Source organism: Manis javanica, chromosome 8, assembly GCF_040802235.1.
Source record: "Manis javanica isolate MJ-LG chromosome 8, MJ_LKY, whole genome shotgun sequence".
NCBI lineage: Eukaryota > Metazoa > Chordata > Mammalia > Pholidota > Manidae > Manis > Manis javanica.
In genome coordinates this window covers 42095530-42109327 of record NC_133163.1, presented here as the reverse complement: position 1 = coordinate 42109327, position 13798 = coordinate 42095530, and the positions used below count along the sequence as shown (strand labels likewise).

The following is a 13798-nucleotide window of genomic DNA, read 5'->3' as shown; positions in this document are numbered from 1 at the left end:
TACATTAATGATAACAAAAAAAAAACAAAACCTGCCACCCAGGTCCCAGACTAATCCCTGAGTAGCTCATGCAAGAGTCAGAATCAAACAGTATCATTAAGGCTTTGAAAATTGAACTGATACAACTCAAAATATAGTGAACAAGGGAAATATGAGCAATCCTCAACAGCAAAGACAATCAGCAGCCCTGAGCAGCTATTATAACACTCTCGAACTGAATTCAAAGACACGTCTTCTAAGCAAAGAAGTAAAAATTATTTTCGAAGGAAATTTCAGAACTGAAAACAATAACACTCACTGGGTGGATTCAAAAGAAGAATGGAAATGACAGAGGACAAAGTACACTTAAAAATGGGTCAATAGAAATTATCCAGTCAGCAGAACAGGGAGAAAAAGATTGAAAACAAAATATAAACAAACCTCATAGACCTATCGAACCATGTAAAAAGGTACATTAATCGTATCATTGGGGTCCCTGAAGGAGAGGAAAAAGAGGTTGCTGCAGAAAAATAGTTGAAGAAGTTGTGTCTAAAAACTCTCCAAATTTCACCAAAGACATACATTAAAACCACAATGATATACAATTGATTTTTATTATTCACAGATTCTGTATGTGAAGTTTTGCCTACTTGCTCAAATGTATTTGTAATTCCAAAATCAATGTTCATAGGTACTTCCAGGGTCATTTGCAGATCTACACAGTGCAGCAAGAAGTTTGAATCACCAAAGGGGTCATTCTCAGCTGAGCTCAGAAGAGGCTGACTCTTTGACTCCTTGTTTCAGCCGGTCAGAGCAACAGCCAGAGGACAAGGTGGTAGAGTCAGGGCACTGCAGAACAAAAAGCTGCAGCTCAGGGGCCAGGTGGACAAGGTTTGAATCCCAACTGCAGCACATGTAAGTTGTGTAGCCTCTAGCAAGTCACTTAACACTTCTAAGTCTGGCTTTCTCCTTTGTAAAATAAAGAAAATAGAATCTACCAGGATGAGTTATTTTTAGCATTTAAGATTGTAATCTATGTGATATATCTGTGTATATATTTCCCCTAGGAGTAATTGCTCAATATTTACTAATTCACTGTTTGCAGCAATTTTATGGAACATAACTATTGTGAATATAGAATCAACTGTATTATTCAGCCATAAAAGGGACTGAACTACATGGTAGAGTGTGCACGAAGCTTGAAAATATTATGCTTAGTGAGGGGAGCCAGTCACAAAATGTACGTATGGTTTTGTTTATATGACATGTCCAGAATAGGTAGATTTATGGAGACAGAAAGTAGATTAGTGGTTGTCCGGGTCTGTAGGTACAGGAGAATGTGGAGTGACTGCTAATGGGAATGGGGTTCCTTTCTGGGGCAATTGAAATATTCTGGAATTAAATAGTGGTAATGGTTTCTTACTCTGTGAAGGAAAACCACTGAAATCTATACTTTAAAAAAAGATGCTTTATGGTGTGTGAATTCTATCTCAGTTTATAAAACCTATGTCCATCCAAGTGAAAGGAAAAGCTGTATTCACCCAGAACCCTACATGTGAATGCTTATAGCAGCTTTATTTGTAATCGCCACAATCTGGAAACAATCCAGATGTCCCTCAGCTAGGAAATGGGTAAAAAATTTGTAGTATAACCATACAGTGGTGTACCACTTAGCAACAAAACTGAACCAACTATTGATATAGAAATGGCATGGATGAATCTCATGCTAAGTAGAACAAGTAAAATTCACAAAGCTACACAGTACATGATTCCATTTAGATTAAACTCAACAAAAAAAGCAAAACTATTGGAATAAGGACAGATCAGCAATCACCAGGGGTTAAGGGCAGGGCAGGACTGACCTACCAGGAGGTAGCATGCGGGAGTTTAGGGGCAGTAGGAGGGAGGTGCAAACTGTTCCCTGTCTTGATGAGGGTAATGATTCCAGGACTCTATGCATTTAATCAAATCTCACATAACTGTACATCAAAGAGTGGATTTTCTTGTATGTGAATTAAAAATTAAATTTTTTAAGCTCACTGATGAAAAACCCAACTTCACAAATCAGAACATCACTACGTAGACCATTTCTTTCTGTATTTTGGACAATTAAATTGATTTTTGAAAAAGCTGAGACTTAGGCTAGTCCCTTGAGGATAGCTGACATTGCACAGTGTTCAAGGGTCAGTGTGAACTGAAAAGGTTAGAAGAGCAGCAAGCAGCCAGGCCCTAGGTCATGCTCAGTGTCCTTCATGCCAAATCATCAAGGTGCCCAAGGGCACTCTACTCACAGCCAGTCCTGCCTGGAGGGTCTCACTCCCTACAGAGGGAGGCTTACAAAGCTAGACAGTCAATGCCTTCCAAACAGGCTGGAAGACAATGGCCTTGTGCCAGTTCTGGAATGTTCTGAGGGGAAACAAGAGTCAGAGGTATAATACAGACTAGGGTAATGCATCTGGAGCAGGGACAACAATGGGCACCAAAAGAAGGGCAAGAAGAAGAATGACTACCATCTAATGACCACGTACCATATGCTATGCTCTGGCCTATGCACTTTACAAACAATATTTCAGTATTTTCTATTGTAATGCCAGGTCACATCTAAGGTACACAAAATTTTTTTTATACTTTAAGAATTATGGATTTTTAAGTAAAGTTGTCTTCTATTTCTGGCTTTTCATTTGTGGTAGTAATATAGTTTTCTTTAAAAAATTTTTTTCTGTCAACTGAGGGAAAATCTTAATGGCAAAAATCATCAAGGAAGTACATGAATGCCTAAAATTTAGGAAATCCAGCATTCCCTCTATTGACCTCGACATAACCCAGTGTGATGAAGATGGAAATTGGCCCAAGTTACAAAAGAGAAGACTGGGATCCTAGAGATTAAGTAACGTTTCCAAGCCACACAAGTCCTGATGCAGTCAGAATTTAATCTCAAGTCTGACTCCAAAAGGTGTGGCCCCGTTCAGGAGACCCCACTGCCTAAGACCCATCCCAGCCATGACAGGTGTGACACCTTTGTGCAGATAGCCATAAGCAGGACTGTGTGGCAATCCAACACACTGGCTTCAGAGTCACGCTCCACCACCCACCAGTGCCAGGGCTCTGGGCAAGGGACTTACCTTCTCTCAACCTTATTTTCCTTTTCTGAAAGCGGGGACACTAACAATAGCTGCCTTGTAAATCTGTGATGCTTTGTTATGAAGAGCTGAGTAAAATGCCTGGTACATACAAAGTGCTCCATAAACGTTAGTTACAATTGCTATTGTTACTTTTGTTAATAAGACTATTCCAGGCTTTTAGACAGAGGCTGTGGACATTCCTGGTCAGGCCAGGTTTGGAAAATGAGGGGTGTTAAAAGACTCGTCTGAGAAGAGGGCCTCAGGGACTCCTGCTGGAAGCAGGCGGGAGAGGCGGGATCTGACCACGAGTGTTACCTCAGGCACTACCCGGAGGCAGGAGACTGTGGCCAGGGCTCTAGAGCCGGTCTGTCCGCACAAGTTCCTTGACTTCCCTGTGCCTTGGTTTCCTCACCTGTGAAATGGGAATAACAGCAATAGTTACCTGAGAGATTACATACACTAACTAGTTGGGACTGGCATCCGCTGGGACACTAGTCAGACATAAGCACATTGCCCGAGGAGGACCAGTCACCGTGGGGGCCATGTTGAGGCCACATGACAAAGGGTTCTCATGGGGCCATTATATCCAACTGGACATTTCTAATGTCCTTTTTGGTTCCCTCCCCTTTTCGGGAGACTGACCTTTCTAAAAAAGCATTTGACCGCAAACATCCAACATTTCTCAATTTCTCCAAGCCTCTCTCTGTCTCTTTCTCCCTCTCTCTCATTCTATTATTTGGCTGATCTCTATCCACGGATACTTGAGAAGGCTCAGTCATGAGGAGCAACGAACACAAACAGTATCAATAGACCTTGGATCGGCCTGCCATGAGCCCTAATCAGGAAGTTAAAAAAGGATCAAAGACACTGGTGGGGGAGTAACTTTATTTAGGGTGGGTGTCCTTGATCTCTAGAGGGAGCTGGGGGATGGATCTCTTCTAAATTTCCTGAGCAGTTCTCCTAGATGGTAGTCAGAGAATCCACAGCAGAGGGCGCAAGGAGCCACTGGGGCAGGGACAGAGAGTTGTGGGAGGAATTAGGGTGACCACCAAGGAGGTGGCCCAGGTCCCCAACAGCTCCTGATGTGAGTTCAGTCCCCTCAGCAGCCCCAGTCCCCCATCTGGAACGAGTGCATGGAGATCCGAGGTCCCTGGGGAGAACATTGCCGGCCTTGCCACATGACCCTGGGCAAGTGTGCAGAGGGGGCTCCCCGGCAGCGGTCAGCAGGGTGGGGAGGGGGCACGTGCTGGCAGAAGTTCGGGCAGCATGACAATGCACTGGGCAGGTGAGTCAGCTGCCTCGGCCTCCCAGTCAGAGGCAGAGGGACGTGATCTGCAGGCTGCTGTCACTTGGGCTGGGCCCTGGAACCCTCAGAGAGCTATAGGCACGGTCTGGCTTCCCTGCACCCCACAAAAATCTGCATCAAAGCCAAATACTCTCTCTTGGGAAACACACTATTGTTAATAATTTAGTAGCCTGTGGGATCCCAGTAGAACACCGAGGACATCCAGAGGGGAAAAGAGAAAATTCCTGGCAGGCTGCAGTGCAGAGAACAGAGCAGAGCCACAGAGTAAGCAGGTCCGGAGGAGAGAGAAGTGAGTCCTGAAATTAACTGGTTGTTCAGCGAAATCTCGGGGCAACTCTCCTTAGGTCTTTTCATCTCTCCATGGATTTGTGTCCCCACTGCAGTCTGGACTCCGCACATCAGCCAGAGCCTTGGCTTTACCCCTTAAAACTGGATTTGATCATGTCCCTTAACCTGCTTAAAACCTTTCTGTGCTCTTGGGTTAGAGTGCAAGAGTCTCACCATGCCCCTAAACGTGGGCATAGCAGCCACACCCCATCCTCTTGCCCGTCACGTCACACCCAGCCACACTGGTCTTCTCTCACAGAACATCCTGCCCCATGATCTTTGCTCATGCTGCTCTCTCCAGCTGGAATGCTACCTTATGTTTACCCAGTTAATTCCTTTTCATTCTTCAAGTCTCAGCCATCCTTGCCTCAGACTCTAATTCAAGTCCTCCTGTTATGTATATTCATTGACCCCTAAGGTTTCCTTCACGGTACTTATCAGCTGATGAGAACAGAGACCTGAAGTACCCAATGCCTAGCACAGGGTAAGTGCTCAATGAATGTTTTTGGAGAAATGACAAAGTAAAGGAATAAATAGGCTTAAAATCCATAAAAAGTGATTACAGGACTTGCTTAAGTCATATGGCTGGAATCTAAAAGCAAGCCTGTTTAAATCAAAGCTCACACTCTAACCAACCATATTTTCACTTACAGTTTAAAAGTTGTTTGAATTTATGACTTCGCCCTCACATTTTTTAAGATTCTTCAAAGAGAAGAAAAATTGTATGTACACTGTTGGGAGTAAAGAGTCAAGTGGCCTAGAGTCCAGGGTTACAAGAGGCTAGAGGTCTGGGTGGCTTTGGGATGACAGGGAAGAGGCAAGAACCTAAAGGGCATCCCTTCCGGAAGATGTGGCCTGAACCTGACCAGCTGCACCGGGGGGCCGGGAGCCAAGCCCAGTGGCATCCATGTGAGAGGCCCTGCATGGCTCCATTCAGATTCTCAGCCCTGTCCCTGTCTAAATTAGCAAAAGGAGCCCCATTTTTCAAGACATTCCTGCCACCTGCTGAAACCTGTCTAACCCTATAAAATACCTGGGTGCCTGTGAGGGGCAGGACATGCCCTGGAGCCATGCAAAATGTACACCCTCATCTGCAGCAGGCCCTGCAGGCTAGAGGGTCATTAAAGCAGCTACAGAACAAAACCGTGCCTGGCAGTGCTACTTTGTAAAAGAAGATTTACATGCTGGTGAGTCTCCCAGAAGAAACTCTACAAAGGGCCTCTCCCACCTCTTCTGGACAGGCTCCCTCTCCTCCCTCCCCTCAGCTGCAGCCTCTGCAGAGAGGCACAAAACCTCAGGTTTCTTTGTTTTTCTGTTCCTTATACGTCCCTATGCACCAATCCTGCAACAGGCTGCATTCTGGAGGCTGAGACAAGAGAAATGCACAGGGCAGAGGCTTTTTCTCCACCAAGTAAAATAAAAGGAAAAGAAAACAGTGTTGAACAGTGCTCTGTGGCTGCAGGATCTGCCAGTGTAATCCAGTTGCACGTGTCCCAAAAGGGGAGCCGGAGGGAGTTCCTCTAACGGCCACTCCTTCACACTGACCTCCTCACCTAGATGACACATGCTCTCTAGAAGCTCCGACCTCTTCCCTGGTTAGGGCTCAGGATATACCAGCCTTTTTTGCTTTAGGCCACATGAATTCTTCCAGACCTTTCATAGGGACAAGGTAACCCATCCAGCCTACAGCTGGTTAGGTGCTCATATCATCTCTTTTCATGCTTTCAAGATGTGGCTTGCTGCTCTCTGAGGATTACCCTGGCAAGACAGGCCAGCACAGATGGAACATGGATGGAGACCGGAGCACCCAGACAAGGTAGAGGATGTGTCGTCCTCTGGAGCTCCTTCCTCACAGCTCTGTGGCCCAGCAGCACCTTCTTCACAGCAGACCCTGGGGCTGGAGACTCCCTGAAGAAAAGGAACAAAGGAACATTCACTCTCAGGAGCACATCTCTCAGTGCTATTTCCTAAAAGGCAGAAAAAGCCAGCTGTCACCAAACAGAAATAAGCCATCTGATTTGTGCACAGCAAGTCAGCCTGTCAGTAGTCAGAGTTCAGAGAGGGCTCACAGTGGACGCATGACTGCCTGGGTATTGGGAAGAAGACAGGTGACCCACAGCCCACCTTTGGGGATGGTGGGCTGCCCATCTACCCAACCCCCAGAAGTTTCATTCTAGTTCCTCCCTGACAAAAAGAATTGCTGTTCAGAAGTCATTGTACTTGTGCATTTACTGGGACAGGCAGATTTTTGAGAGAGATCCTGTTCCTCTCACTCTGGAGCAATAAGTCACCCTCTCTGTAACTGTGACTCTGATCTTGACAATCCCAAGAAATGCAGCTGCAGGGAGGAAATGAGGCAGCTAGCTCGACTGGAGAGCGAGAGTTCCCAGAGGATGATCACGGACTTGCTGTGACCCCCTAACTTCCTACACCCAGTTTCTTGACAGAAGGAAGAGCAAAGTGGGGCAGGGTGGGGCAAAAGATGCAACTTAATTGTGGCTTGAATCTTCCCCCAGAAAGAGCAATTCTAGAATTTTTTAGAAATCAAAGCTCTTGCAGAAAAACTAGAACTGTTACTTCTACAAATGTGGCGCCTGCTTTTCTTAGTCTAATGAAGTAAACACCAAACCTAGAAGTTTATGATGGAAGTCAAAAAGGCTAAAATGGTGATTTTCAAATTCTTTTCTTCCTAGGTCTGACTCATCAGACCTACCCTACTATTGTTTCTAGGGGGAAGGAGTCTTATTTATTCTCTGTGGACATAAGGAGCAGTGTAGACGTCCTCCCGATGCTGCTGAAACATTGTTCTGGGTGCATGTAAAAGGCTGCTGGGTGGGAGAGGCAGAGCAGGATCAGAATCACAGGCAACCACAGAAGTGACGGGTGAGGTGAAATGCATTGACGGGAGGGTGGCGTGGAGAGGGAATTTACAGCCCAGGGAGCAGTAATTTCTATCTTGGAGAGAGGTCCTTAGACATTCGTAGCATATATGTTGGGATTTGGGGGACATCAGTAGGTTCCCATGTGCCTGCAGCTATCTCCCAGAGTTGTCTTCCATAATGACTAGTGTTCCAAGAGAAAAAAGTATTCTTTTAGATTAAGATACTGTGACTCCAAGAGGCTTCACCTAAGGCATTAGCAGCCTATTGCTGCTGTAACAAACTTCCACAGATTTAGTGGCTTAAGCCAACACAAATGTATTAACTTCTAGTTCTGCAGGTCAGGAGTCTGACCAGGGTCTTACTGGGTTAAAATCAAGAGGCCTACAGGGTTACATTCCCATCTGGAAGCTCCAGGGGAGAATCTGTTTCCTTGCCTTTCCAGCTTCTAGGAGGTGCTCACCCTTCTTGGCCTGTGTTTCCCTTCCTCCATCCTCAAAGCCAGCAATGGTGAGATGAGTCCTTCTCACATTGTATCACTCTCATCTCTGCTTTTACCTCCCTCTTCTACTTTCAAAAATGCTTGTACTTATATTGGACCCACATGGAAAATCCAGGAAAATCTCCCTAACCTAAGGTTGCAACCTTAATTCTTCCTGCAACCTTAATTCCCCTTGGCCATGTAAAGTAACATATTCACAGGTTCCAGAGGGTAGGACATGGATGTCTTTGGGGCATCATGAGTCTGACAACCACACCTAGAATGCAGAGTTGTTACTAGGACAGATAAGCATAAGTTAAATTATAAAATAAATTCGCTGTCACCCAGAAGAAGACATGAACTTGAGCTCCTGAGGATCAGGCCAGGTACATTTTGCTAAAGAGGAGGAACTGAAAAGAGTTCATTTCATTAAGTACATAAATGCTCAAGGTGGCAAGTCCTAACGGGAACCCAATGTTTAGTGTGAGGATGTGAGTAAAAAACAAAGTTGGTCTGTAAACCTACTTGTGCTGTTCTTTATTGCATTTTTCAGGGATGCACAAATATTCTTAACCTGGACGTATTTTAACTGTCTATTCCAAATTCTCCTAGTACCTAGGCAGTGGGATTTCCTTCCCCTGGCATGGTGTCCTTTTGTTTGCTAATCTCTGGACAGATGAAGAAGAGAAAGGATACATTTTGGATCAGGGCAGCTCTTGTACCCAGCATTTGGCAACAGCAGATACATACAAACAAGGTCCCAGCAGTGCTTCTCCCCCTGTGGCCCTCAATGCACCTGCATCAGAAGCCCCTGACCCACTCCATCTGGCAGTGGCGTCCAGAAATCTGCATTTTAAAGAGCTCCTTGGTGATTCTGATGTAAACTAACACTTGGCAGCCACTATGTTAAAGCCCCCCAGTCTAGTGCTGCCTTTTCCAGCTCCTGGCAGCTCCCATAAACTATCTGCCTAATCAATGTTCTGTCCCTACTGTGATTCTCAGACTTAATATTCTTCATCAACATAAAGTTTTTTCTCCCACCTAGAAAGAGAAGAGAGAGCATAATATTTCAGTGCAGGTCTATGGCCTGTAACTGAGAATTCTCTAATGTATCTTAAATATTAACTAAGATAAAAACTGATGCATAATTCATCAGTGAAGCTAGTAGACCCAAAGTGCCATTCATAATTTAACAAATTGACATAATCTATTTAAAAATTGTAAAAGAAGCAGTGCTGATTTATGCTGACTGATCCTGGCTGTGAATAAATATAGTACAAAAAGAAAACAATATTATGTCACTTCTACCAAACTACTAATAACAGACAACTTACCTGAGAATGGAAAACAAACTTCTTGGAAATTAAAAAACGAGTTAAAAAGAGTTTTAAAGGGGAAAGAAGACAGACGTCTGAGAACAAATTTAAAATAAGAACAATTAAATAATTAAAGGTGAACAGCAGTCTGAATTATTACCCAGAATAAAAAAAAGAACAAAATCTGTTTTATTAAGATAAGAATATTTTCATATGTAATAGTTCTTTACTTGTTTCACTTTTGACTTCAACATGTTAATTATTTTTGTAATCCTTAATCAATCCACTAAGTGACTTTCTTAGAAGATAAATAAGCTGTCTTACTAATATTTAATAATAAAACTATTACTAAATAAATCCATCATGTAGAAATAAAAATAATATTACTGGTAGAGCTAAAATCCTCTTTGACTATGTCCCCAATTAATCCAGTGGCTTCCTCTTCTCATCAAAAGTAAGCATTGGTATCAGTCTGCAATATATTTTTCCAGATATTGTTCTTTATGTTTACATGCTTGTACACACACCCAGGCAAAGCATTCAGAATTGTTTTGAGCATTTCTACATAAATAGTACCATATTGTATGCATTCTTCTATAATTTTTTTATCCATTATACTTTAGAAAGCTTTTTCTAGATATAATAGTAGCAGCTGTCTGCCAAATATTATTCCAAACACTGACACATTTTATCTAATTTAATCCTCACAGCAATCCCTTGAAGTAGGTACTATTATCATCATTTCACAGATGGGGAAACTGAAGCTCAGGACAGAAAAAAAAAATGCTTCCACAATCACACAGTGTGTAGTTGATGTAAAGTTAAAAATTATAGCCCAGAATATTTTAAATTACTCATGACCAAATTTAAGGTGAAACAAGAAGCCATCAGCTTCAATAATAGACTTCAGATGAAAGTGTTCCTAAATGTAATGTAATGAGTTAACAAGCAGCCTTTGTTTTGATAGGTAAGAGAGAAGGTTAGTAAATATTTAAATTCCAGTTATCATAAAGGTCAAATTAATTTGTAATTACGTTGCATCTCAACAGCCTGCATTCTAAATTATTAGTCTGCTTGTTATAAAAGGGAAATGATTTAATAAAGCCAAGGACTTTGAATTATAACCTTAAGATCGTGAATGCTTGTTAAAAATAAAAATACACGTTTGTCAGAATATTTACTGTAGAAACTGTTACCCTGACCTCATGGTGATTTACCCACTGACTCTGACTTCATTGATCTTATTCTAATTAGTTCAACAAGTAGAGATCCACCTTAAATTAGGACATAGCTAAAGGCATTCTTCCTTTTGAAAAGCTATTTTTATAAGTAAAATAAAATGATTTTAACATATTAAAATCACAACACAGATTCTCCATTTTCTTCAACACTGAAGAGTTCTTTTCAAACACAAACAATATGATTCCAGAGTTAACACTCTTAAACACTACACAATGGCTAACTATATCTACCTCTCTATTTTTACCTGCTGTATAATATTCCACAGGATGACTATTACAACAGTTTATTTGACCATTCACCTACTGATAGTCATTTAAGTGGTTTCTAATACTATGCAACTCCTAATAGCGCCACAAGTTCAGCATGTCCATGTCTATTCTTTTATATGCTTCCTTGTCCTGCTACACAAGTATTTCTCCAGAGCAGTAGTGCTGAGAGTGGGTCCCCAGACCAGTGTCATTGCCATCACCTGTGACTTATTAGACATGCAGAATCTTAGGTCTGACCCCAGACTTCCTGAACCAGAAACTCTGGAGGTAGAGCCTGGAAATCTGTGTTTGAACAACCCCTCCAAGGGATTTTGATGTGCATTTAAGCTTGAGAATCATCTCACCTGACATAACAGAGTAGTCTAACTGCTGGGACATAGGGAACCCCTTCTTTGAATGCCAAAAATTAAATCTCTCCAAAGCATCAAGTGTACAGATGAAATGTCAACAGTGTTAGGATTTTAATGTGACTTTTTGGTAAAACCTTCCCAGAGTTAGAACACCATTAAACATGTCTAGAAAAGTCAAGACTAGTTTCAGAACTCAAATATATTATCTTACAAAGCCTAGAATTAGGAAATATAAATTTGAACTTAAAATTCATATTCAAAGATTAAGATAATGTTAAAGAGGTCTTGAGAGATCATAGTCTGAGGTCGTCTGACATGTGAAGAGACCAAGCCCACAGAAGTTAGCATCTTTTCCAAGCTCACTGGGCTGGCTATGGTAAATGATGACAAGGACCTTGAACGCTGGTCCTAGACGGGTACACCAGACAATATATCACTCAATATTATACTAATCAAAGACAACCATTCAGAAAGGTTTCACCACAACCTTAGAAAATTTTAATACATAGATTATCCTGAAAACAGTTTTGAAAGGAATAAGTACTAAGTGTTTATTCCAGAAAAATGTTGCCAAAACCAAATGATTCCAGTGTAAAGAAAATACTACTCCAAAGGAATAAAGCTAATCATGAACCTCCTTAATGATATTATCATTGTCATATGTTTTTGTGGCAAAATGATATAATGTTTATTGATGCATAATATAAAATGAAAGAAAAATGTTTTAATGTATCTATATCTATAATATACTTGTCTTTACATTTCTGTGCAACTTGTCCATTCCTTATACATTTAAATTTATTTTCACCCAATTGTGATACAGGGCACCGAAGTGCTCTGCATTTTTTTTCAAGTCTGGCTGTCTCTCTTTTTTTTTTTATTTTGGAATCATTACTCTACGATTACATGAGGAACATTATGTTTACTAGACACCCCCACAACCAAGTTCCCCCCTCATTCCCCATTACAGTCATTGTCTATCAGTATAGTAAGATGCTGTAGAATTACTACTTGTCTTCTCTGTGTTGTATAGCCTTCTCCATGCCCCCCGTATTATACATGCTAATCATAATGCCCCCTTTCTTTTCCCCCCACCCTTATCCCTCCCTTCCCACCCGTCCTCCCCAGTCCTTTTCCCTTTGGTAACTGTTAGTCCATCCTTGGGTTCTGTGAGTCTGCTGCTGTATTGATCCTTCAGTTTTTCCTTTGTTCTTATACTCCACAGATGAGTGAAATCATTTGATACTTGTATTTTTCTGACTGGCTTATTTGACTGAGCACAATACCCTCTAGCTCTATCCATGTTGTTGCAAATGGTAGGATTTGTTTTCTTCTTATGGCTGAATAATATTCCATTGTGTATATGTACCACATCTTCTTTATTCATTCATCTACTTATGGACACTTAGGTTGCTTCCATTTCTTGGCTATTGTGAATAGTGCTGTGATAAACATAGGGGTGCATTTGTCTTTTTCAAACTGGGCTGCTGCGTTCTTAGGGTAAATTTGTAGGAGTGGAATTCCTGGGTCAAATGGTATTTGTATTTTTAGTTTTTTGAGGAACCTCCATACTGCTTTCCACAATGGTTGAACTAATTTACATTCCCACCAGCAGTGTAGGAGGGTTCCCCTTTCTCCACATCCTTGCCAACATTTGTTGTTGTTTATCTTTTGGATGGTGGCCATCCTTACTGCTGTGAGGTGATATCTCATTGTGGTTTTAATTTGCATTTCTCTGATGACTAGCAATGTGGAGCATCTTTTCATGTGTCTGTTGGCCATCTGAATTTCTACTTTGGAGAACTGTCTGTTCAGCTCCTCTGCCCATTTTTAATTGGATTATTTGCTTTTTGTTTGTTGAGGTGCGTCAGCTCTTTATATATTTTGGATGTCAACTCTTTATCGGATATGTCATTTATGAATATATTCTCCCATACTATAGGATGCCTTTTTGTTCTATTAGTGGTGTCCTTTGCTGTACAGAAGCTTTTCAGTTTGATGTAGTCCCACTTGTTTGTTTTTGCTTTTGTTTCCCTTACCTGGGAGGATACGTTCATGAAGAAGTCACTCATGTTTATGTCCAAGAGATTTTTGCCTATGTTTTTTCTAAGAGTTTTATGATTTTATGACTTACATTCAGGTCTTTGATCCATTTTTAATTTACTTTTGTGTATGGGGTTAGACAATGATCCAGTTTCATTCTCTTACATGTAGCTGTCCAGTTTTGCCAGCACCACCTGTTGAAGAGGCTGTCATTTCCCCATTGTATGTCCATGGCTCCTTTATCATATATTAATTGACCATATATGTTTGGGTTAATGTCTGGACTCTCTATTCTGTTCCACTGGTCTGTGACTCTGTTCTTGTGCCAGTACCAAACTGTCTTGATTACTGTGTCTTTGTAGTACAGCTTAAAGTTGGGAAGTTAGAACCCCCCTGCTTTATTCTTCCTTCTCAGGATTGCTTTGGCTCTTCAGTGTCTTTTGTGGTTCCATATGAATTTTAGAACTGTTTGTTCCAGTTCATT

The 13798-nt window shown here is 41.7% G+C and overlaps 1 long non-coding RNA gene across 1 annotated transcript in view; it reads right to left on the bottom strand.

Annotated features, from left to right (window-relative positions):
* Positions 1–3969: 3969 nt before the first annotated feature.
* Positions 3970–13798, bottom strand: part of LOC140850748 (uncharacterized) — a 32246-nt gene continuing 22417 nt past the window's right edge. Inside the window, exon 4 of the long non-coding RNA XR_012133811.1 lies at positions 3970–6642. This is a non-coding gene — a long non-coding RNA (uncharacterized lncRNA). The remainder of the gene's footprint in view (positions 6643–13798) is intronic.